The following is a 22,620-nucleotide window of genomic DNA, read 5'->3' on the forward strand; positions in this document are numbered from 1 at the left end:
GCGATGGAACGCCAGCGGCCCTGCAGGGCAGCGAGGCCCGGGAATGCACCGACCTGCGAGCTCCCAGCGCCGTTGGTCTGGGGTTCCTGCCATTCTAGCTCCCAAGGCTTTTCTATCTTGGACTTTTTTCTAAAAATGCAAATTCCCCTTTTATGGGCCTGGAGTGTAGCAGAAGGCTCAGGTCCAAGGGCACCCTTTGGATTTAGTCCTTTCTGTCGGCTCCCGCAGTCAAAACATCTTTCCCTTAAACTCTGCCTGCGCTCGAGCCATCTGCTTGCACCATGGACCCTGCACAGAGGAGTCCAGGCCAGTGCACCCAGGCCGGGGCAGACGGAGAACGCCAACGTGCTCACCCTGCCCTCGGCCTTGCCGGGGAGGACGCTCCGAGTCTGACCCTGGCGAGTCACTGCGTCTCCCCACGCGCGCTGCTCCCCCTGCGAAAGTGGGGAATATCAGCTGCCCGGCTGGGTGGTTCTGACCCGAGCGGGGCCACTTCTAGGGAAGCTGCTGTGGCCTGAAAGCGCTGCCGGCCTCGGCTAAACCACGGCTGTGCCGACCACCCTCGCCCCGCGCCCCGAACTTCGGGTTGCTTCTGTACAGGGACTTGTGAGGTTGCTGCGCCCCGGGGTCTGGATTGCGCGCCCGCAGCGGCCCCCGCACGGTGACCACCGACCCGGGACTCAGCCGAGCGTCTTCGGCCACAGGATTCCCCGGGGAAGCGGCCCCGAGCGGAGGAGAGGAGCGATTGGCTGGGAGGGAGGTGGGACGAGCGGGTACGCCGGCGCCGGGAGACTGCAGGGCGGGCGGAGTGGGGAGGACATACAGGCGGGTGCGGCGGAGCGGGAGTTGGGGAGGAGAGGAGGGAGGGGCGGAGGAGCGAGGAAGCGGGAACTGGGACGGGGTGACCAGAATGGGGAGGCGGGGCCGAGGGGACCCGGGCGGGGTGGAGAGAGGGCGGGTGGGGAACGGGGAGGGGGGTTGGAGGGAAGAGGAAAGGGCAGTGGGGCCCCCTGGGGAGGGGAGAGGAAGGAAATTAGGGTGGAGTGAGCGAAGAGGAGACGAGAGACTGGGCGTGGAGAGAAAAAGGGGCTGGGCGGGGAGGAAGAGAAGAGGGAGAGGCGGAGTGGGGTGAGCGGGAGCGGGGAGGGCGGGGCGTCTCCCCGCAGCCGGGCACTGGCCTGGCGTCCTCCCTTCCCCCGGGGGCCAACGTCCCTGGGGCGTGATTAGCAGCTTCTTGGGGAAAAGGGCGGGGCCTGAGCTCGGGGCGCGGGGGTCCGGGTGGGGCGGCGACCCGCGGCGCTGCGCGAGACCGCGGCTATGGCGCGAGGCCCCGAGGTTTGCCCAGGAGGGCTCCGGTCACACCGCGTTTCTGGGCCTTTAGATTCCTCCTCGCCTCTGCTCTCTGCCGTCGCCCTGCCCTCCCTCCGCGCGTCAGAGCCGGGTCCCGGGCGCCCAGTGGCGGGGGGCGGGGTGGGGACACTCAGGGACGCCCCAGCGAGGACCTACTGGGTGCGATCCGGGGTGCACGAGATGTGGAGCTGCAGTGACGAGACGGTCACCCGAAGGACCCTGGAGAGGGGCAGCTGTAGGGGGTCCTGGGAGAGGGTGTGACCGCGGGCCACCTGAGCGTCAGCGCGGGAGAGGCATGGGCCTGGAAAGATGGGGGAGATCCGGCCGGTGGAGACGTGAGTGCCCCAGAAAGGGAGGCAGAGGTGGTGGAAGCAAAGGCGCGGCTTGCTGGGCTCCAGGACAGGAGGAGTGGGAGCGAGCGAGAAGGCCTCAGGCCAGGCCAGCGGGCAGCACCCCCTGCAGCCTACCAGCGGCAGGTGCGAGGCCACCCCTGCCCTCACCTATGTGTGACTTGTCGAGGTAACCTTTCTGCGCCTTGGCTTGTCCACATCTGCTAATGGGGCAGTATCGGAGGGTGGTGAACATGTATAACATATGGGAAGCTGTGTAGTGCCCTTCCCAGTCTGGCTGCTTCATGAACGTAGTCCCTTTCCCTCCTGGAAGAAGGAAGGCAACCCGGAGACTTCTCACTGCTGGGCACCTTCCTAGCACAGGTAAGCACCAAATAGAATAAAACAGAAGACGCATGTCAGAGTCCAACAGAACAGGTGCCTGGCCTAGCTGGCCTCGGTTTGGGGCATGAATAAAAATCCCCTTACAAACTGCATCTGCATCAAGACTTAAGGCCTCAACTTGTTGATTCTTTGCTAGGGATTCTTATCACAATGGAAATAATTTACTGCCATTGATTGCATCCGAATGAAGAGGCACACATAAAGATGCACGTTTCATGGGAGTGTCTCTCTCATAACCCTAGAGAACTCTTCTCGGCTAGAATTCCTTGACTTGCAAGTCTGTGTGCGATTCAGGACTACAGATTTTTTTGAGACGGCTCTTGTTGCCCAGGCTGGAGTGCAATGGCGAGATCTCGGCTCTCTGCAACCTCCAAAACATAAGAGGGTCAGAGAGGCGGGATCCACAGCAGAGCTGTGGGCAAAACTGCTGGTACCAGGCAGGTCCCTCCTCCAAGATACAGCATAGAGGGTGACGTGCCTGAAGGCACACGGGCTCTGGGTTCGGCTTTGTGGGATTCTGACCTCACTGAGTCATTGTTGAGAATGCCCTGGTAAGTTAGATCATGACTCAGTTTCTCCATAGGAAAACTGGGAGCAAAGATATTGGCTGTTTAACTTCCCTGAGGGTAGGTGCAGTTTTAAAATAGTTTCTTCAAGTTGAGGCAGTTCGTTGGTGGGTGTGACTGTCATTTCTGTGGGATGGAGGAGGTGCAGCCTCCAGGTGAGATCAGTGCCATGGCATGGCTGAAGTGACATGGAAAGGCCAGGAGGCAGCCTGACAGGAAGGGTGGCATCCTCCAAAGGGAGTGAAGAGGGAAACTGGAGGGGTGTGGCTGACCCTTCGCAGAGAGACTTCATGACACTGGCATTCCCCGGGGCAGTGTGTGGCTCTGTGCATGTCCCAGACATTGGCCAGGGCAGGTGAAGCCACCCTTGATGCCATATGTGGAACTGTGATTTAATTGGTGGGATAATCATTGCTGAGCCACAGTGTCACCGCAAATGCAAACAAGCGTGCACCTTCTTTCCTGGTGAGTGCAATAGTCAGCCAAGCCCTTCTGGACCAGCCCAGCCTTGTTTCCTAATTGAGTGGGCCCTGCTTTGATGACAGGTGCATTCCTAGAGGCACTGTCTTCCTGCAGAGCTTTACATAATGCAATTCGAGAAGAAGGCTTTGATGGCGTGGGCGCTTAAGGTCCTTGAAACCCCAGCGAACTCTCAGGGCAGCCTGGAGTGAATGCAGTGGCTTGGGAGCCCCTTCCTCATCTGTTTGGGCTGGCGTGTTTGCCACCTGGGAACCTCTCTCAGCATTCCCGCTGTCTGTCTCCTCAGCATTTATGTCCTTATACCTACACTCAGGGGACCTAAAAATAATCTCTCTCATCTCAGTCAATCTTTCTCATCCTCAAGATGTCGTTCAAGCCACACCTCCATCTTTCATCTACCCCAGTAGCTCCAGGATTTTTCTCTGAGCTCATAGCATTCAGCTCATAGCACTCATTTAACACACATACTGATCTTGAGTTGCCTGCCATTTTTAAATTATGAGTCTTTTTTTTTCTTTTTATAGGTGGGTGGGGGTTGGGGTTCTGTTGACCATGCTAGAGTGCAGTGGCATAATCATACCTAACTGCAGCTTCGAATTCCTGAGTCCAAGTCATCCTCCCACCTCAGCCCCCCAGTAGCTGAGAATACACCACCATGCCCAGCTAATTTAAAAAAAAATTTTTTTTAGAGATGGAGTCTCACTATGTTGCCCAGGCTGGTCTCAAACTTTCGGCTTCAAGTCATCCTCCCGCCTTGGCCTCCCAAAGTGCTGAGATTACAGACATGAGCCACCGAGCTCAGTGGTTTTTGAGTCTTAACTTTTCTTCTGGAACCTAGGTTTCCTGATGGCGGATATGCTGTGAGATATATTGTTGTACTGCCGAATCCAAAACCATGTGGAAGATAATTCAGGATCCTGTTCAATACTTAGAGATTGTTGCTTCTGGTAATAATCCATGAACAGCTGTGTTTAGATGTGTAATGAAAACACATGTGATAGCCAGGCATGGTGGCTCATACCTGTAATTCCAACACTTTGGGAGGCCAAGAGGAGAGGATTGTTTGAGGCCAGGAGTTTGAGACCACCTAGGGTAACAAAGCAAGATCCTGTATCTACAAAACATTTTTTTAAATTAGCTAAGTAAGGTGGTGTGCGCCTGTAGTTTGACTACTGGGGAGGCTGAGATAGGAGGATCGCTTGAGCCCAGCAGTTGGAGGCTGCAGTGAGCCATGATTGCACCAGTGCACTCCTGCTAGGTGACAGAGGGAGCCCCTAACTCAAAACAAAGCAAAACAAAACCAAACACAGGGGAAAAACTTCCCACACACGTCATGATTTTCTCTGTACTCTCAACTACTACTTCACTTCTGACACCAGATGTGTGAATTTTTTCCCCGTGTTGACCAATTTTCCAACCCCAGCTGGAAGTCCTGAAATTTGATCCAATTCTGACACTACCTGGAGTTGGCACATCCCCTACTGGTTGAAGTCTGATGGGGAGACTGCCCCTACTTCAGACGCCAGTCGCAAGCCCTCACTGTCACCTGTGCTTCTGATGGGCCAGCTACAAATCAGAAGTTCCCATGACCCCAGCCTCGGATTCTGTCATTGCTGGAATGGCTCACAGAACTCAGAGAAACACCTTATTAGGTTTACCTGTTTATTATAAAGGGGACAGCTCAGGAACAGATGAAGGGAAGAGAGCACAGGGCAAGAGATGGGGAAGGGCATGGAGCCCCCACAACCCTCACAGGTCTGCCGCCCTCCCAACGCTTCCATGTGCTCAGCAACTCAGAACTCTCTGCACCTCACCTTTTTGGTGAGGCTTCATGATGCAGGTATGACTGATGAAATCATTGGGGCTTTCAATTCAATCTCCAGCCCCTCAGTCTCCTCCAGCCTCCCCAGCGGGTGGGAACTGGGGGGCAGTTCTGAACGTTCCCATCCTCTCATCACACAGTTGGTTCCCCTGGCAACCGGCACCCCCATCCTCCAAGAGCCCTCCATCAACAGAAACTCAGGTTGAAAGGGGCTTGTTATGAATCACGTAGGAAATTCCAAGCATTTTAAAAGCTCTGTGCCCAGAACACGGTTGAAGACCAAGTGTGTATCTCTTATTATAAATCCTAATACCGTATCACAAACTGGTTAACTGACACTCTTCAGGACCAACAACAACAAAAACTTTCTCTCTCATCCAAATACCTGAGAAACAAAAAGCTGACTCTCAGATGTGACTGAAGGTGCTCAGCCCTTCTCTCTCCTCTGCAGCTGGCCCCTCTGTCCTTGGCCTGTCTTGTGGGAAGGGACCAACTCTGTCCAGCATACCTTGCAGACACAATGCAGCTATTTCCAGGGTCAACTCTGGAGGAGCTCAGAGAGCTGCAACACCACACAGTTCCAGGAATTTTTCTCTTCCTGGCTCAGGAAGCCAAGGGAACGATACCCTCAGTTTCAGTGACTGGGGTGGCATGTGAACTTGGGTTTCCCTGGGTGAAAATACAAATCAGCATGTATTGAACTGGACACGGGGTGTGGGGGCAGGGGGGCTCATACCTGCAATCCTAGCACCCCACTCTAGATGCCCTCATGTGAACACCTACCTTTTTAGGCTTCACAAATGACTTTAGGACTAAGTTGTTCAGGAAGGGAAGAAGAAGAGCAGCACATGACAGCTAAAGTCTCAGTTTCCTTACTATCATGTCATCATGATTCCTGCATAATATGGTTGCCATGAGAACTATGTGAGATAATGTACGGAAAGTGCGTCTGCTTGTGATGATCCTGGAGTATCACTGCCGTCACCATTATTATAAACCAACACCTGCATGGTCTTTATTTATTTATTTATTTATTTATTTATTTTTAGTAGAGATGAGGTCTTGCTATGTTGCCCAGGCTGGTCTTGAACTCCTGAGCTCAGGAGATCCTTTCGCCTCGGCCCTGCAGAGTGCTGGGTGAGCCATGTGCTCAGCCCAACACCTGCATTTTTACTGTGTCATTTGGCAGAAATGCATCAGAGACCCAGGGACCAGAGTAACCCAGGAAGAGTGGGTGAGAGTGGTAGATATATCAAGAGGGACGCTAGGCTGGGTGCAGTGGCTCACGCCTGTAATCCCAGCACTTTGGGAGGCTGAAGTGGGTGGATCCTCTGAGGTCAGGAGTTCGAGACCAGCCTGGCCAACATGGTGAAACCCCATCTCTACTAAAAATAAAAATAAAAATAAAATAGCTGGATGTGAGTGGTGCATGCCTGGAATCACACCTAATAGAGAGGCTGAGGCATGAGAATCGCTTGAATCCAGGAGGCGGGGGTTGCAGTGAGCTGAGATACTTTGGCCTGGGTGACAGGGTAAGACTCTGCCTTAAAAAAAAAATGAGAGGCTAATGCCTCTTTAAGAGATGAAGACACTCATCATTATATCGGCTAAGCTAAAATATGTAAGTATAGAGAAGCAGCTAGAAGGAAACACTCTTAATATGTTAACACTAATTATCTCTTTCAGTGGGATTATGTGATTTTAAAAAAATTATGTGTTTCCTAAAATTTATGAAATGAATATTTATTATTCAAATTTAGGAAAAAAAATTCTGTTTTAGAAGGACCCTGGTTAAATTTAGTATAACTCATTGAAAACTACTCTGAGCCTCAGCGGTTGGTGGTGCCTTTTTCTGAAGCCTGTATTCAACCCTGGCTCTGCCTTTACCAACTGGGGTGATCAGGGACAAGTTAATTAACTTCTTTGTGCCTTTGTTTTTTGTTTTATAAAATTGAGGCTTACAGTGCCTAATTCAGGCTAATTTGGCAATTAAATAAGATACTACTTATAAAGTACCTGGCACACATAAGTACACAAAAATGTTAGCTACACTGGGTGCAGTGGCTCACACCTGTAATCTCAGCATTTTGGGAGGCCGAGGTGGGTGGATCATTGGAGGTCAGGAGTTCGGGACCAAACTGGCAAACATGTGAAACCCTGTCTCTACTAAAAATACAAAAATTAGCCAGACTTGGTGGTGCATGCCTGCAGACTCAGCTACTTGGGAGGCTGAGGCAGTAGAGAGGTGGAGGTTGTGGTGAACTGAGATCGCACCACTGCCTTCCAGCCTGTGCAACAGAGTGAGATGCCATCTCAAGAAAAAAAAAAAAAAGGCCAGGCTCAGTGGCTCACGCCTATAATTTCAGCACTTTGGGAGGCCATGGCGAGCAGATCAGCTGAGGTCGGGAGTTCGAGACCAGCATGACCAACATGGAGAAAACCAGTCTCTACTAAAAATACAAAAGTTAGCCAGGCATGGTGGCGCATGCCTGTAATCCCAGCTACTCGGGAGGCTGAGGCAGGAGAATCACTTAAACTGGGGAGGTGGAGGTTGCGGAGGATCTAGGCGATGAGCTGAGATTTTGCCATTGCACTCCAGCCTGGGCAACAAGAGGAAAACTCCGTCTCAAAAAAAAAAAAAAAAAAAAAAAAAAAAGAAATGTTAGCTACAATAGTATTGTGTTTGGATGGGAAGGTCTGGAATGCAGTCAGTGTCCAGACCTTCCTCAGCTTTCTCAGAGGAAGAATTCCTCCTCTCTGAGTGGCCTCAGCTATGCCTCCTACTTGATTACTATCCTGTTATTCACCCAAAGATTGCAGGCAGCCGGGCCTCCCGTGAGACAACAATCTGAGGCAAGGGTGACACCCTAGGCAGAGGAAGTGTTTGTTTTCCTAACTTCTTGAGCGGGATCCAAAGAGATCAGTTTCTTAGTTGACTCAGCCTCTTTGCAGTAGGCGACCATGACCGGCACGCACAGGGCAAATGATACAGCTCTGTGTCTGAGTTCGTATCCAATATGGGATCTGTCCTTTCATTCACGCATTCGTTTGGTTGTTAAATTCACACACGTGTATTAGATGCCGCTATATGTCAGGCACTGCTGTAGACAATGAGAGACAATCAATTAAAATGCAATGAATTAAAAATAAGGGACTTGAACAAATATTTGTACACTTATGTTCATAGCAACGTTATTCATAATACCTAAAAGGCAGAAGCAGCCCAAATGTCCATGGACAAATACATTAATAAACAAAATGTGATCTAGACATACAATGATATAGTATTTAGCCCAACAAAGAAAGGAAATTCTAGCCAGTTTCGGTGCCTCATGCCTGTAATCCCAGAATTTTAGGAGGCCGAGGCAGGGAATCGATTGAGGCCAGGAGTTTGAAACCAGCCTGGTCAACATAGCTGGACCCTGGCTCTACAAAAGGAAAAAAAAGTTAACCAGGCGTGGTAGTGTGCATCTGTAGTCCCAGCAACTCAGGAGGCTTAAGTGGGAGGATTGCTTGAGCCCAGGAGTTCAAGGCTACAGTGAGCCATGATTGCACTCAGGCCTGGGTGACAGAGCAAGACTGTCTCAAAAATAAATAAATAAATAAGTAAAGCAGATAACAATAGATTAAAAAGAGAGGAAATTCTAACAAATGCTACTTAGAACACGGATGAACCTTGAGGACATTATGTTGGGTGAAGTCAGCCAGTCACAAAAAGACAAATAACTGTGAAATTCCACTTATAGGAAGTGCCAAGAAGAGTCAAATTTGTAAAGACAGAAAGTAGAAAAGGTGGTTAGCAGTAGCAGTGGGGGAGGAGTGGAGAATTATTGCTTAATGTTTACAGAGCTTCAGTTTGAGAAGATGATAAAAGTTCTGGAGATGGATGGTAGTGATAATTGCATGATGCAGGTGTATGACAGGAGACCAGAATATGCCATCCCAAAATATGCCTCTTTGACATAAGGATTATTTTGAGCTGATTATTTTGAGAAACTGCAGACACAGGAGAAATTCTGAAAACAGAGTAGAAGTTACTCTTTGTAGGGGAATTTACATCTATAAAAGAAATCTTTATTGTAAGGGTGTCCCAGAGACAGGTGATTTTAAATCACTAGACCCCCTTCATTGGACAAGGCCTAGATTTAAATCTGCATCACAAATCTTACCCTTGTTTACTGGACTTTTCCTGGGCCTCTTCTTTCTTTTTTTTTCTTTTTGAGATGGAGTCTTGCTCTGTTGTGCAGGCTGGAGTGCAGTGGCACGACGATCTAGGCTCACTGCAACCTCTGCCTCCTGAGATCAAGGGATTCTTCTGCCTCAGTCTCCAGGTAGCTGAGACTATAGGTGCGTGCCACCATACCTGGCCTATTTTTTTTTTTTTCAGTAGAGACAGGATTTCACCATGTTGACCAGGCTGGTCTCGAACTCCTGAGCTCAAGTGATTTGCCTGCTTCAGCCTTCCAAAGTGCTGGGATTACAGGCATGAGCCATGGCGCCTGGCCAACATCTTCTTATAATGGGCCTTCCCCATATCCTTCTTTCTTTGTTTCAGTTGATGATGGTATCTCAGCCCGATTTTTAAGCCATCTCTTTGATATTCACTCATTTCTCTTCGTATCTTCCATATATACAAGAAGTACACGTTCTTAAACTTTTGTTTGCTTTTCTCTTAATAATCTGTCTTTTTTCTCAGGAGTCGGCCTCAACTAAGAAATATTTCTCTCCTCTCCTGCAGTTCTTAATGCCACTGAACTGTACACTTAGCCAAGGTTAAAATGATAAAGTTTACGTTATGTATATATTTCTCACCATAATTTTTTAATATGAAAAAAATCATAATAGCTTTAGATAGTGGAATCAAGCATAGAAATTATAGAAATTAAGCTCATGGAAAAATTTACAGAACAGATTTAGCTTTTGCAATTTTTTTTTTAAACATCTTTTGAACAGACAATTTACCAAACAAGATACACAGGTAACAAACGAGCACATGAAAAGATGCTCAGCATCCCTAGTCATGGAACTCTCAGAAGGCACCAGGACATGCCTCTCACGATGGCTAAAATGAAAAAAGATTGACCTTACCAGCTGAGGACAAGGACGCAGAGCAAATGGGACTCTCATGCATGACTGGTGAGAAGGTAAAATGATACAACCACTTTGGAAAACAGTTTGGCACTTTGTTGAAAAGTTAAACAATACTACCCTATGATCTAGCCATTGCATTCCTAGATATTTATCCAAGAGAAAGGGAAGCATGTGTTCCTACCGAGACGAACACAATGTCCATCAACAGGTAAGTGAAAAAAACAAACTGTGATATATGCATACAGCACCATGTCACTCAGAAAAAAGCAAAACAAAAAAACTGGCCAGCAGCAGTGGCTCACACCTGTAATCCCAGCACTTTGGGAGGCCAAGGCGGGCAAATCACTTGAGGTCAGGGTTTGAGACCAGCCTGGCCAATATGGTGAAACCCCATCTCTACTAAAAATACAAAAATTAGCTGGGTGTGGTGGCATGCACCTGTAATCCCAGCGACTTGGGAGGCTGAGGTGTAAGAAGTGCTTGAACCCGGGAGGCAGAGGTTGCAGTGAGCTGAGATCGCACCACTGCATTTCAGCCTGGGTGACAGAGTGAAACTCTGCCTCAAAAACAAAACAAAACAAAAACAAAGAAAACTCCAACAAAAACCGGGTAAGCTGTGGTATATGCATACAGCACCATGCCACTTTCAACGATTAAAAAAATGAACTGTTGCTTCTCTGGATGAATCTCAAAATAATTATGCTGAATGAAAAAAGACAGGCAAAAAAGAGAATATGCTTTATGGTTACATTCAATGCAAACCAGTATATGGTGACAGAGGGCCAATCGGTGGTTGCCTGTGAAGGAGGGAGGGGAATGAAGGGGGAAGAGATTACCAAAGAGCACAAGGACATTCTGGGTGGGGGCGACAGATAAATTCATTATCTTGATTGTGGTGATTTTTTTTCATGGGTGTGTGCCTGTGTCACAATGTATAAAACTGTACACTTATGTTCAGTTTACTGTATGTCAATTATGCATTAATAAATGTGCTAAAACCAAAATGAAAAAAATGTAAATGCACACACAGAAAGTGCAGTTAGGCTGGGCATGGTAGCTTATGCCTATAATCTCAGCACTGTGGGAGGCTGAGGCGGGAGGATCTCTTGAGTCCAGGAGTTCAGTACCAAACCCATAAGATAGTGAGACATCGTCTCTACTAAAAATTAAAAAAAATTACCCAGGTGTGGCGGTGTGTGGCTGTAGTCCCAGCTATTTGGGAGGCTGAGGCAGGAGGATTGCTTGAACTCGGGAGGTCAAGGCTTCGGTGAGCCATGATTGTGCCATTGCACTCCAGCCTGGGTGACAGAGCATCACTCTGTCCCAAAAAAAACTTTAGAAAGCTTTAAAAAAGCTTTTAGAAAGCCAATGTGGGCTGTTAGGAAGTGAGCTGGAGGAAAAGTACGGCACAGGTAGGAACCGGAGGGTCTAGGTCAGGAGAAGTGAGGACGTCACTGCTCGGGGAGTGGCTGGAGTCCAAAGCTGCATGGATGTGGTCTGTTCCTATGCCAGCCACTCCCTCCATCTTTTCAAGACCTCAGAGAGGTAGGAAATTTGAACCCAGCTTTACAGAGAGGACGGTGACTAGGAGCAGTGAAGTCACTTGCTCAAGGGCACACAGCTGCTGGAGAGCTAGGGTTTCCAGTCCTGTGGGTTCAGAGTCCAAAGCCCATGCTTCTAGGGTCCAGCCCTGCAGGGTCCCGTGAGTCCCTCTCTGCTGATGTGGAGATGAGAAACTGTGGAAATAAAAGACACAAGACACAAAGAGAGAAAACAGAGTTTGGGCCCAGGGGTCCACTGCCAACCAAAGCGCCGAGTCCAGCAGTGGCCCCGAGTGCCTGGACGCTCTGACATGTATTGAGTACAAAGCAGGGAAGGGCAGGTAGGATGGGGTAATGCTGGTCAGTGATAGGGTCAGGTAAATCAGGCATGGTAGAATTAGAAAAGAATGAGAGATACAGTTACATAGTGTCTTGGAGATAGGGAGCCCAGGACTTTGAAGAAGCCAAGGGAAGGAGAAAGCCTAAGGCGTCAGCACTTTTTTCATACTTGTCAAGAAATGACAAGGTCACTACGATTTATGTTACTATTACTAATTCTTATCTTCCAAGGAAAGAGGAACCAGGTGCAGAAGCAGAACTTGAAAGTAGCCACGGAATGTGACCACTGAAGCGCAGCGCCACATGGAGACAATCAAGTCCCAGGATATCTGTGGGCTTCCCTGACAGCCGTCAGGCCCCCCACAAGAGCTTGGAGAAGTGGAGTTTTCTCCTCAGTCCTCCGGAGAAGGAGACGTCTCGGCCATCTTGGATGTCTCCTTCCCTGGCTGGCTAAACAGCAGGTGCTTTCCCAGTGCTGACACTGTCGCACAGCCACGGCGTCCTCCAGCAGCCCTTATGCAGGCATGACAGAGGACTCAGAGCATCTTGTCTTAGGGTCATCTCTTTTCCAATGCCACTTCAGTCTCATACTTCTTGACCTGAGACTTATTAGTAAGATTAAAGATTAGATGATTATATAGATGTATTTATGATTACATATGAATAGCTATGTGATTATGATTTTATATATAGGAGTAACTATGTAACCGTATCTCTAATTCTTTTCTAATTCTATGTTTCTATGAGAACATGCTGAGACTTCGGACCCTTGCCTCGGCTCTTGTGGGGTTCCCCCCAACCACATGCTCACAGGCACCTCTAATGTAGATAAAAGCCATCAGGGAAGACTCTCCCTTGTCTTGCTGTCTGAAATTGCTCACCCTCATGGCGGTTTGTTGCATGACCGTCTTTCCTCGGGAGGAGGCAGGGTGCCATGGGAATATTAACATCATCTAGGCAGTCAGGAAGGGAAGGCTTCCTGGAGGAAGGGACATTCCAGCTGAGCTGCAAAGAATGCGCAGGAAGGGGAGGAGCTTGGAAATGAGCAAGGTTAAGGGTGGTTATGAGAAAAAGGAGAACGTATTCTAGGGGGTGGGGTGTGACTGCCTGGAAATAAACCAGGGCAGGGCCTGCTTGAAAATCTGAGCTTCTGCATTGCTGGGTGGTGGCGTGAGATGCAGAGAGAGGCACCAGATGCTGATGTTTGTTCTCTGTGTGGCAGCTTAGAGAATGGAGTGGATGGGAGGGAGGCCAGGTGAGATCCTGCCTGCCAGGCAGCTGCCTACTGTGGTTACCATGGAAACGTTAGACTGCAGACCCAGCAGCCTCTAGTCCAGCCCCTCTTATTAAGGATGACAAGACTAAGAACCAGACAGAGGAAGAGATTTGCTCTTTCCTGCTGGTGGCCTGGAAACCTCTGTCAGAAAATATTGCAGTAAAACACACATGAGATAAAAGTCACTATTTACTTTGCAATCATTTTTATTTAGTATTAATATTATTTTAGACACAATCTCTGTCTGTTGCCCAGGCTCAATGTAATCTTGGCTTACTGCAACCTCCACCTCCCAGGCTCAAGCAATCCTCCCTCCTCAGAATCCCGAGTAGCTGGGACCACAGGCGCACACCACCTTGCCTGGCTAATTTTTGTATTTTTTGTAGAGACAGAGTATCACCATGTTGCCCGGGTAGATCTCAAACTCCTGGGCTCAAGCGATCCTCCCACCTCAGTCTTACAAAGTGCTGGAATTACAGGTATGAGCCACTATGCTTGGCTAACCAATTTTAACCATCTTTAGAAATCTTCTCATCGTTCTAAACTGAAACTCTGTCCCTATTAAATAATTCCCACCTCGCCTCCCCCGAGCTCTAGCAATCATCAGCCATCATTTTTACCTTCTTCTTCTTCCTCCTCCTCTTCTTCTTTTTCCTCTTCCTCCTCCCCCTCCTTCTCCTCCTTCTCCTCTTCTTCCTCTTTGTGAGAGAGAGAGAGAGAGAGAGCATATTGCTGTGTCGCCCAGCCTGGAGTGTAGTGATGTAATTACAGCTCACTGCAACGTTGAATACCTGGGCTCAAGCAATCCTCCCACCTCGGCCGACCGAGTAGCTAAGACTACAGGTGTGTGTCACCACACATGGCTAAATTTTAAATTTTTCTGTGGAGACAAGGTCTTACTGTGTTGCCCAGGCTGGTCTCAAACTTCTGGCATCAGGTGATCCTCCCACTTTGGTCTCCAAAGTTCTGAAATTACAGATGTGAGCCACCACGACTGGCGTCTACTTTCTGCCTCTATGAGTTTGACTCCTCTAGGGACCTCACATAAGTAGAATCACATGATATTCATCCTCTTATGTCTGGCTGACTTCGCTTAGCATAATATCCTCAAAGTTCACCCATGTTGTGTCATGGGTCAGAATTTCCTCCCTTTTTAAAGGCTAAATACTGTTCCATTGTGTGGGTAGACCACATTCTGTTTGTCCATTCTTTGTTGATGAACCTAGGGTTGCTTTTGCCTTTTGGCTATTGTGAAGGAGGCTTCTAAAAACATGGGTGTATTGGAAACCTTCTTCGTAAACATCAATTATTGGTACTTAGTGAAGAACAAAGGCATTTGTTAAGTTTTAAATACAAGGAAAAGAGAAAAGAGAAGAATGACACATTTCTCCCTAAAAGTGGACCAGAAGCAGCCTTTGTGCCTAAATGCTTTCAGGACTTATCTGAGGCCAGGCTTTCCTTGGCTTGTGTTCTGAATACTGTATGTTTAGTCTATACATGCGTCCAACTCTAGTTCCTGTGGCACGTGTTAGCAGGAGCAGCTTTCATCTGTGAGGCAGATTTGCCTTGGGATTTGCTTCTCCTGGGGGACTCTCTGGGCTTCTAGGAAAACTGACAAAAGGCCAGCTGGTCTGTTCTACCATTTATAGGAATGTAGGCTCCACGATGGCAGATGTACCTGTCTCTTTTCTTAACCAGTGAATCACCAGTACCTAGAACACTGGCTGGTACTCAAAGAAGAATTTGTCAGGCAGGGTGCGGTGGCTCATGCCTGTAATCCCAGCACTTTGGAAGACCTAGGTGGGAGGATCACTTGAGCCCAGGAGTTCAAGATCAATCAGCCTGGTGACATAGTGAGACCCCACCTCTACACAAAATAAAAAACTAGCTAGTGATAGTGGCATGGGCCTGCAATTCCAGCTACTAGGAAGGCAGAGGTGGGAGGATCGCTTGAGCCCAGGAGTTGAGATTACAGTGACCCATGGTCACGCCACTGCACTCCAGCCTGGGTGACAGAGCAAGACTTTGTTTAAAAAAGAAAAAGAAGAATTTGTCAAATGAATGAATGACTAACTGGACCCTCCATGGGGTCCAAGACAAATCTCCTCAGCCCAGGAAAGGAAGGACTCCATGGAGGGTCCAGTTAGTCATTCACTCATTTGATAAATTCTTTTTATTTATTTATTTTTTTGAGACCAAGTCTTGCTCTGTCACCCGGGCTGGAGTGCAGTGGTGTCATCACGGCTCACTGAGTAAGTGATTCTGGCATTTACCCAGGCTCTAATTCTAGCATGACTCTTTGTGTTTTCTCATCACTCAGCTGGTAGAAATGACACCTGCTTGAGCCAGCCTCACCAGGTGTCATGAACAGGAGCATCCAGGGGACCATGTAAATAAAAGTGCTGTCCCAATGGATGTCATGATTGTCCCTTGCTGTGACCTCTCCTCCCAGCACCAGCCTTGCGTCTACCAGTAACCTCCCACCTTTGGGCATCTCTCAAAACTCAGAACTTCTCTGTCTGCTCTCTCTGTGGCCTCCCCTTTCCTGCCCCAAGTCTGGCTGCTTCTTTCCTTTCATGGCCCTCATTTCTTCGGCCATCACCTCTGGTCAGGAATCCCTCCCCACTGTGTGACCATTGTCAAAACTTTGACCATCTTTTGCATCTGAACTTTTCTGCCCCATCTCACCAATGCTGCCAGAGACATCCCCCAAAGTGCACCTCTGACCTCATGCCCCTAATTTAAACATAACCGAGGGGTTGGGTGCACTGGTTCACGACTGTAATCCCAACATTTTGAGAGGCCAGAACAGGCAGATCACCAGAGGTGAAGCGTTTGAGACCAGCCTGGCCAACATAGTGAACCCGACTGTACTAAAAATACGAAAATACAAGCTGGGCATGGTGGTGCATGCCTGTAATCCCTACTTGGGAGGCTGAGGCAGGAGAATCACTTGAACACTGGAGGTGGAGGCTGCAGTGAGTCAAGATCGTGCCACTGCACTCTAACCTGGTGACAGAGCAAGACTTAGTCTTTACAAAAAAATGACTGATGGTGAACCGACTGCACATAAACTCCTCCCTGGCTTTCCAGGATCTCCCACCCATGGTCTCTCTGACTTGATTCTGCCCATTGGCCCCTGATTCTCCTCCCTCCAGCCGCAGAGGCACCTGCCTCTCCTGAACGTGTGCTGAGCATCTGCCTCCCTGCCTGTGCACACTGTCCTCCTCTGGCTGCAACATCAATTCTCTCTCCTCCCTTCTCTGCTGAGATCCTTCCTATGCTTTAAAGCGCAGCTCAAGGGCCAGGCACAGTAGCTCACACCTATAATCCCAGCACTTTGGGAGGTTGAGGTGGGCAGATCACGAGGTCAACAGATCGAGACCATCCTGGCCAACATGGTGAAACCCCATCTCTACTAAAAATACAAAAAATTAGCTGGGCATGGTGATGGGTGCCTGTAGTCCCAGCTACTTGGAAGGCTGAGGCAGGAGAATCACTTGAACCTGGGAGGCAGAGGTTGCAGTGAGCAGAGATCACACCACTGCACTCCAGGCTGGGTGAGAGAGACAGGCTTCATCTCAAACAAATAAACAATGCAGCTCAAATGCCCCCTGTGCTTTTTCTATGCTTAATCCACACTCCTCTCACCATATACACCACATCAACTCAGAGTGTTTGTTTGCATTCCTTCCTTGGCTTCGCCACCAGACTGAATTCCTGAGGGTGGAGAGGATGTGTCTTGTTTCCACTGCCAGGACCGTCCGGTCCAACCGGCAAGAAGTGGTTGCTGATTTTGGGAGACTCCTTGCTCTCCTTCCTTCTTTGCCTGGGTCTTGGGTGCTGACCTTATCAAAGGGCAGCCTGGGGTTATTCTTGGCATAACCAGCACACAGCTGGTTATGCACACAGCACGCCGCTCGGTTCCTGGCTTGGAGGGAGAGCGCTCACGTTTGATGGTTACAGCAATGGATGGGAACCCATAGCCAGTGGCTTCGATGCCTCTGTGCCTGATGGGAAGCTGAGAAGGAATTGACAGAGCTCTTCTTTCTTTGGGTCACTAGCGTCCCGCGGCTTCAGCATTTCTTTGTGCTGGAGCAAGTGCAGTTGCCAGGACCACAAAGGAAGGGGATGGAGGAATGGCCTCAGCCATCTCGGAGTACGACACTTGTTGCTCCCACTGCCTTTGGCTAAAGACTTTTTCAATTACACCAGACGCATTGGTTCTAGGCAGCCTCAGCTTCCTGTCACCACGGACTCTGTTTAATGTCTCAGCTGGACTTGGCTGCGTCGGAGATTGCAGGGAATACGGCTGGTCCACTTGGGCGGCTTTGCACATGGCCATCCTGTACGTATGCCCTTCTGCCAGCCTGGCAGCCTCTCCCTTCGTCTGCCTTGTCCTTGGAAATGCATCAGCAGGGGGAGCTGGATCTATCTTAAACCTGACGGAAAGCAGACGTCCCTGCACGCAGAGGAGCAAGCTGCCTCGCTGGGTTTTTCTGGAATAGCTCAGATGGCTGTTATTTTATTCATTGGAATGGAGATGAATTGCTAAATGTACCAGTTAAATGTGATTTAAATTGTATATCGTTGTCAAGTTTTTCACATAAATTCACTAATTAAAAAAAATTCTTTGCACAGACATTTGCCTTGATTTTTGTGTTCCACGAGCTGGGAGACAAATGTTCTATCTGGGAAGACCATTTTCTGTTTCTAAACTACACGAGGGATTGCCTTTAAGACATTAGACATAAGACACTAGAAGGCTAAAGTCAGCCTGTTTCAGGGCAGCCTTAAGGCATCCTCAAGGTCCTTGTTGAAGGAATAGTAGATCCACATATAACCATTTATTCTATTTTATTTTTATGATTTATTTTTTAAAGGCAGGGTCTTGCTCTGTTGCCCAGCCTGGAGTGCAGTAGTGTGATCATAATTGACTACAGCCTTGAGGTCCTGCGCCCAGGGTATCCTCCTGCCTTAGCCTCTGTAGTGCCTGGGACCACGGGTGTGTGCCGCCATGTCTGGCTAACTCCCATATAAGCACTTCTTACCTTCCAACTTGCCAGCACCCCGACTGTCCCCGTTTCCCATCCTCGGTTCCCATGTTGAACTGAGACTTTTGTATTCCTCATGTTGTTTTATTTTCTGCATTTCCTGATGATTTGGGATCTGGGGCGTCGCTGATCTAGAAGAGACCACCCCTCGCAGGGCCCGCTAATTCCTAGAGATGGTAACCACTTGTTTGCAACTGTGCCTTCCATAGGGAAACCAGCCAATCCAAGGTCCACACCCCCACCTGCCTCTATGACAGAGGATGACACTCCAGGCCTCCGCCCTAACTACCCTTGGGTCGGGTACCTGGAAAACTAGGGGCAGCTCCTATGCTGCCTAGCCCACGGCCAGTCCTCAGCCTGCTCATCCTGCCTGGCCTGGCCATTCCACGAAACCATGATAAAGGCTCTCGTGCATGTTTCCAGCCTCGCTCCCTCTGCCTCCTGCCCCGCCCCGGTGCCTCCCCAGGTGGCCATGCGTGGTGTGCCGTACTTCCTGTTTCCAGGGGTCTGTGAGTATAAAAAACAATTTCCTTCCTGACAGATTTTCATGTTTGCTTGTTTCCTTATACCTGGTTAAAACAAATCATGGGTATAATTTACAACACCTTTTGGCCTCTGTTTAGCTCAAATCTTGGTAATGCCCAGTCAAACGCATAACGGGCCTTGGCTTCTTGTTCCGTTATGGCTTTCTGGCCCTGACTCTTTGGCCAGAAAGTAGAGCTATCATCTAGTTAATGAAAAAAGAGGTCCCGATACAGACCCAGGGGAGGGTTTTCAGATCTTACACAGGAAGGAATTCAAGGCAAGTCGCAGAATGCAGTGAAAGAAGCATGTTTATTAGAAATTCTCCATTGCTGAGCAGGGTGTTCTCACAGAGCAAGTGGAGGGACGCAGCATCTTTAAGTTTTTCTCGTGGAGGGGTCTTGTCTAAGTAAAGATTTAAACTAAGCTGTGTGTAGGTGCAGATGGGCAGACAGCATGACAATTATTCTATTGATTTACAGAAAACTACCCTTGACATTTTAGAGTGTAAGTACACCAAAGCATAACTGTAATTATCTTAAAAGCACATATTGGGGCCAGGCATGGTGGCTCACGCCTGTAATCCCAACACTTTGGGAGGCCTAGGTGGGTGGATCATGAGGTTAGGAGATCGAGACCATCCCGGCTAACACCGTGAAACCCCATCTCTCTAAAAACACAAAAAAATTAGCTGGGCGTGGTGGCACATGCCTGTAGTCTCAGCTACTTGGGAAGCTGAGGCAGGAGAATTGCTTGAACCCGGGAGGCAGAGGTTACAGTGAGCTGAGATCATGCCACTGCATTCCAGCCTGGGCAACAGAGTGAGACGCCAACTCAGAAAAAACAAACAAACAAACAGAAACTACATGTTGCTATGGGTACTGGGGCATCTGGACTTTGTGTCATTGTAGGGCTGTGTCCTCACAGGTGTCTTTAAGTTGTTTTGCTCAGCTGTAAACATGACCATGTGACTGGCAAGGATGTGCCTGCCTAGTTTTAAGATGGAGTTGATTGTAGAACGTATCCCTCTGACACTCCTCGACTCCTGCTTTCCTCACCTCCTGAGTCTGCAGCCTCTCTTTGTTCATTTCTCTCTGTCCAACTGTCAAACCAGACACAACAAGCAGAGATGAATGCATGCTTGAAAGAGAGATTAACCTTTATTGTATAATTTGAGTTGGCCTAGGAATTCTCCAAGGCCCCAGATGAGCTGCACTCGAATGCCTGAAAACTTCCCACAACCAAATCCCTTTTCCTTGAGTACGACCCTCTTCTTTTTTTTTTTTTTTTTTTTGTTGACAGGGTTTCGCTCTATTGCCCAGACTGGAGTGCAGGAGTGCAGTGGTGCAATCTCAGCTCACTGCAACCTCTGCCTCCTGGGTTCAAGCGATTCTCCTGCCTCAGCCTCCTCAGTAGCTGGGATTACAGGCTCACACCACCACGCCCAGCTAATTTTTGTATTTTTAGTAGAGATGGGGTTTCACCATGTTGGCCAGGTCCATCTTGATCTCCTGGCCTCAAGTGAGCTGCCTGCCTCGGTTTCCCAAAATGAACCTCTTCTTTTCCCCTTATAATAACAGACAGTGGATCAAAATGGCAGCCAGGACATGTACCTGTTTCTCCTCCCACCCCAAATTTTATAAAATGAAAGAAGATATATCTTTAATAAGGAAGTCCTCCAAGTTCAAAGTCATTAGTTCCCCACCACCCAGACTAAGCGTATTCAGTGAAATAATGCATATTCTGATTAGCACTAGGTTTTGACAGATAAAAATGAATTTAAAGGATATCAGCAAGAAAAAAAATAGAATCATAATGTAGAATTTCCAAATCATTAGAAAAAAACTGCAATCCAACAGTTGGAAAGAAATAACCAATAAGAAAGCATGGTAAAAATAAATTAGAAATAAAAGATAATTAGAAATAAATCTAAGTACACCACTACTCACAATAAATAAAATAAAATGTGTTTAAATGTTCTATTAAATGTCCCTCAGATTGGGTTAAGGAAAAAAAAAAACCCTCAAATCCAAGAATACACAGTATATAGGAGATCTTCCTAAACTAAAATGTTATAGGAGAGTTGAGTGTCAACTCAACTCCTGGCCAAAAATGTGACACCCCATCTTTACTAAAGATAGAAAAAAATTAGGGGTGTGGTGGCAAGTGCCTATAATCCCAGCTACCAGGGAGGCTAATGCAGAACAATCGCTTGAACCCGGGAGGCAGAGGTTGCAGTGAGCCGAGATTGTGCCACTGTACTCCAGCCTGGGTGACAGAGTGAGACCCTTTCTAGAAAAAAAAAAAAAGATTCTATGATTTATACATGTATTGAAACATCACATTTTATCTCATAAACATATACAATTACTATTTCTCAATCGAACATAAAAAAACTAAAAAATTTGAAAAAAGATGTTTTAAACAAAAATAAAATGAATGTAGAGCATTATTTATGTCAGAAAAAAATTCAAAGTGAAAATTATCATAAGAAAGCTGATTCTTAGTTATAAAAGTGACAATTCGCCAAGGAGTTATAATACAGTCATGCATTGCTTAATGAAGGGGGTTCATTCTGAGAAATGAGTTGTTAGGTGATTTTTTCACGCAAACATCATGGCATATACTTACAAAAATCTACGTGGTATAGCCTACTTCACATCTAGGTCACATGGTATGGCTTGTTGCTCCCAGGCTACAAACCCGTAGAGCACTTTACTATACTGAATACTTCAGGCAATCGTAACACAATGGTATTTTTGTACTTGAACCTGTCTAAACACAAAAGCACTGTGCTGCAACATTATGATGGCTATGTCGCTCAGCTGTAGAAATTTTTAGCTTCATTATGTTATCCATTATAATCTCATGAGACCTGCTCTGTGTATGCAGTCTGTTATTGACCAGAATGTCTGTATGTGGTGCATGACTGTAGTTACAAATCTCTGTGTACCTAATAACAGCTTCAAAACAATAAGGCATAAACAATAAATAATACAAGTTCAAAGAGAAATGTACAAATCCATAATCATGGTGGGAGAGTTTAAAAATCCCCCTCTTTCAGATATTGACAAATAAAATAAACAAAATTTAAGTGAGAATATGTAGAGTTCAAATGAATTAACACATTTTACAAATAACTCTATATAGAATTTTGTAGCCCCCAAAATAGACTACATTATTGTTGAAACACTTAAGGTACAAGAATAAAAACTAGAGAACAGGCCATAAAGAAAAGTCACATTCCAAAAATGCAGGATGTCCACAACAACAAAAATGACTACGAAAAAGGAAATAAAAACTGAAATCATGCGTATAGTAACTTAAGAAAGATAATCCAAAACTATTAGTGGTGATTACTTCTGGGGAAGAGAGTTGGAGGTGGATATGGAATTTTTACATTTAGCCACATGTATGAAGTATTTGCTTGAAGTTTTTATGGTATTTATTTATTTATTTATCCATGAGACAGGGTCTCACTCTGTTGCCCAGGTTGGAGTGCAGTGGTGCAATCCCAGTTCACTGCAGCCTTGATTCTCCACAGTCAGGTGATCCTCCCACCTCAGCCTGCCAAGTAGCTGAGACTACAGGCATGTGCCACCACGCCTGGCTGTTTTTTGTATTTTTTTGGAGAGACAGGGTTTTGCCATGTTGCCCAGGCTGGTTTCGAACTCCTAGGCTCAAGCAATCTACCTGCATTGGCTTCCCAATGTGGTGGGATTACAGCCATGAGCCATGGTGCCCAATCTGCTTCAAGTTTGTATTACTGAGTGTGTAATTTTGAATTGTTTAAGGTAACAGGTATATAAAGTGACAAATGAGTATATAATAAGCTCCCTTTTCCA

General features: G+C 47.4%; 1 long non-coding RNA gene across 1 annotated transcript; it reads left to right on the forward strand.

Moving 5' to 3' along the window:
• The first annotated feature begins 1,501 nt into the window (after window positions 1-1,501).
• LOC105705338 (uncharacterized) lies at window positions 1,502-17,841 on the forward strand. The gene is made up of 2 exons (XR_010339603.1): window positions 1,502-2,063; window positions 9,906-17,841. It is a non-coding gene; the product is annotated as an uncharacterized LOC105705338 (long non-coding RNA).
• The last annotated feature ends 4,779 nt before the right edge of the window (window positions 17,842-22,620 follow it).

This window comes from Aotus nancymaae, unplaced genomic scaffold (genome assembly GCF_030222135.1).
Source record: "Aotus nancymaae isolate 86718 unplaced genomic scaffold, 86718_ANA_hifiasm-v0.15.2.pri h1tg000079l, whole genome shotgun sequence".
Classification (NCBI taxonomy): domain Eukaryota; kingdom Metazoa; phylum Chordata; class Mammalia; order Primates; family Aotidae; genus Aotus; species Aotus nancymaae.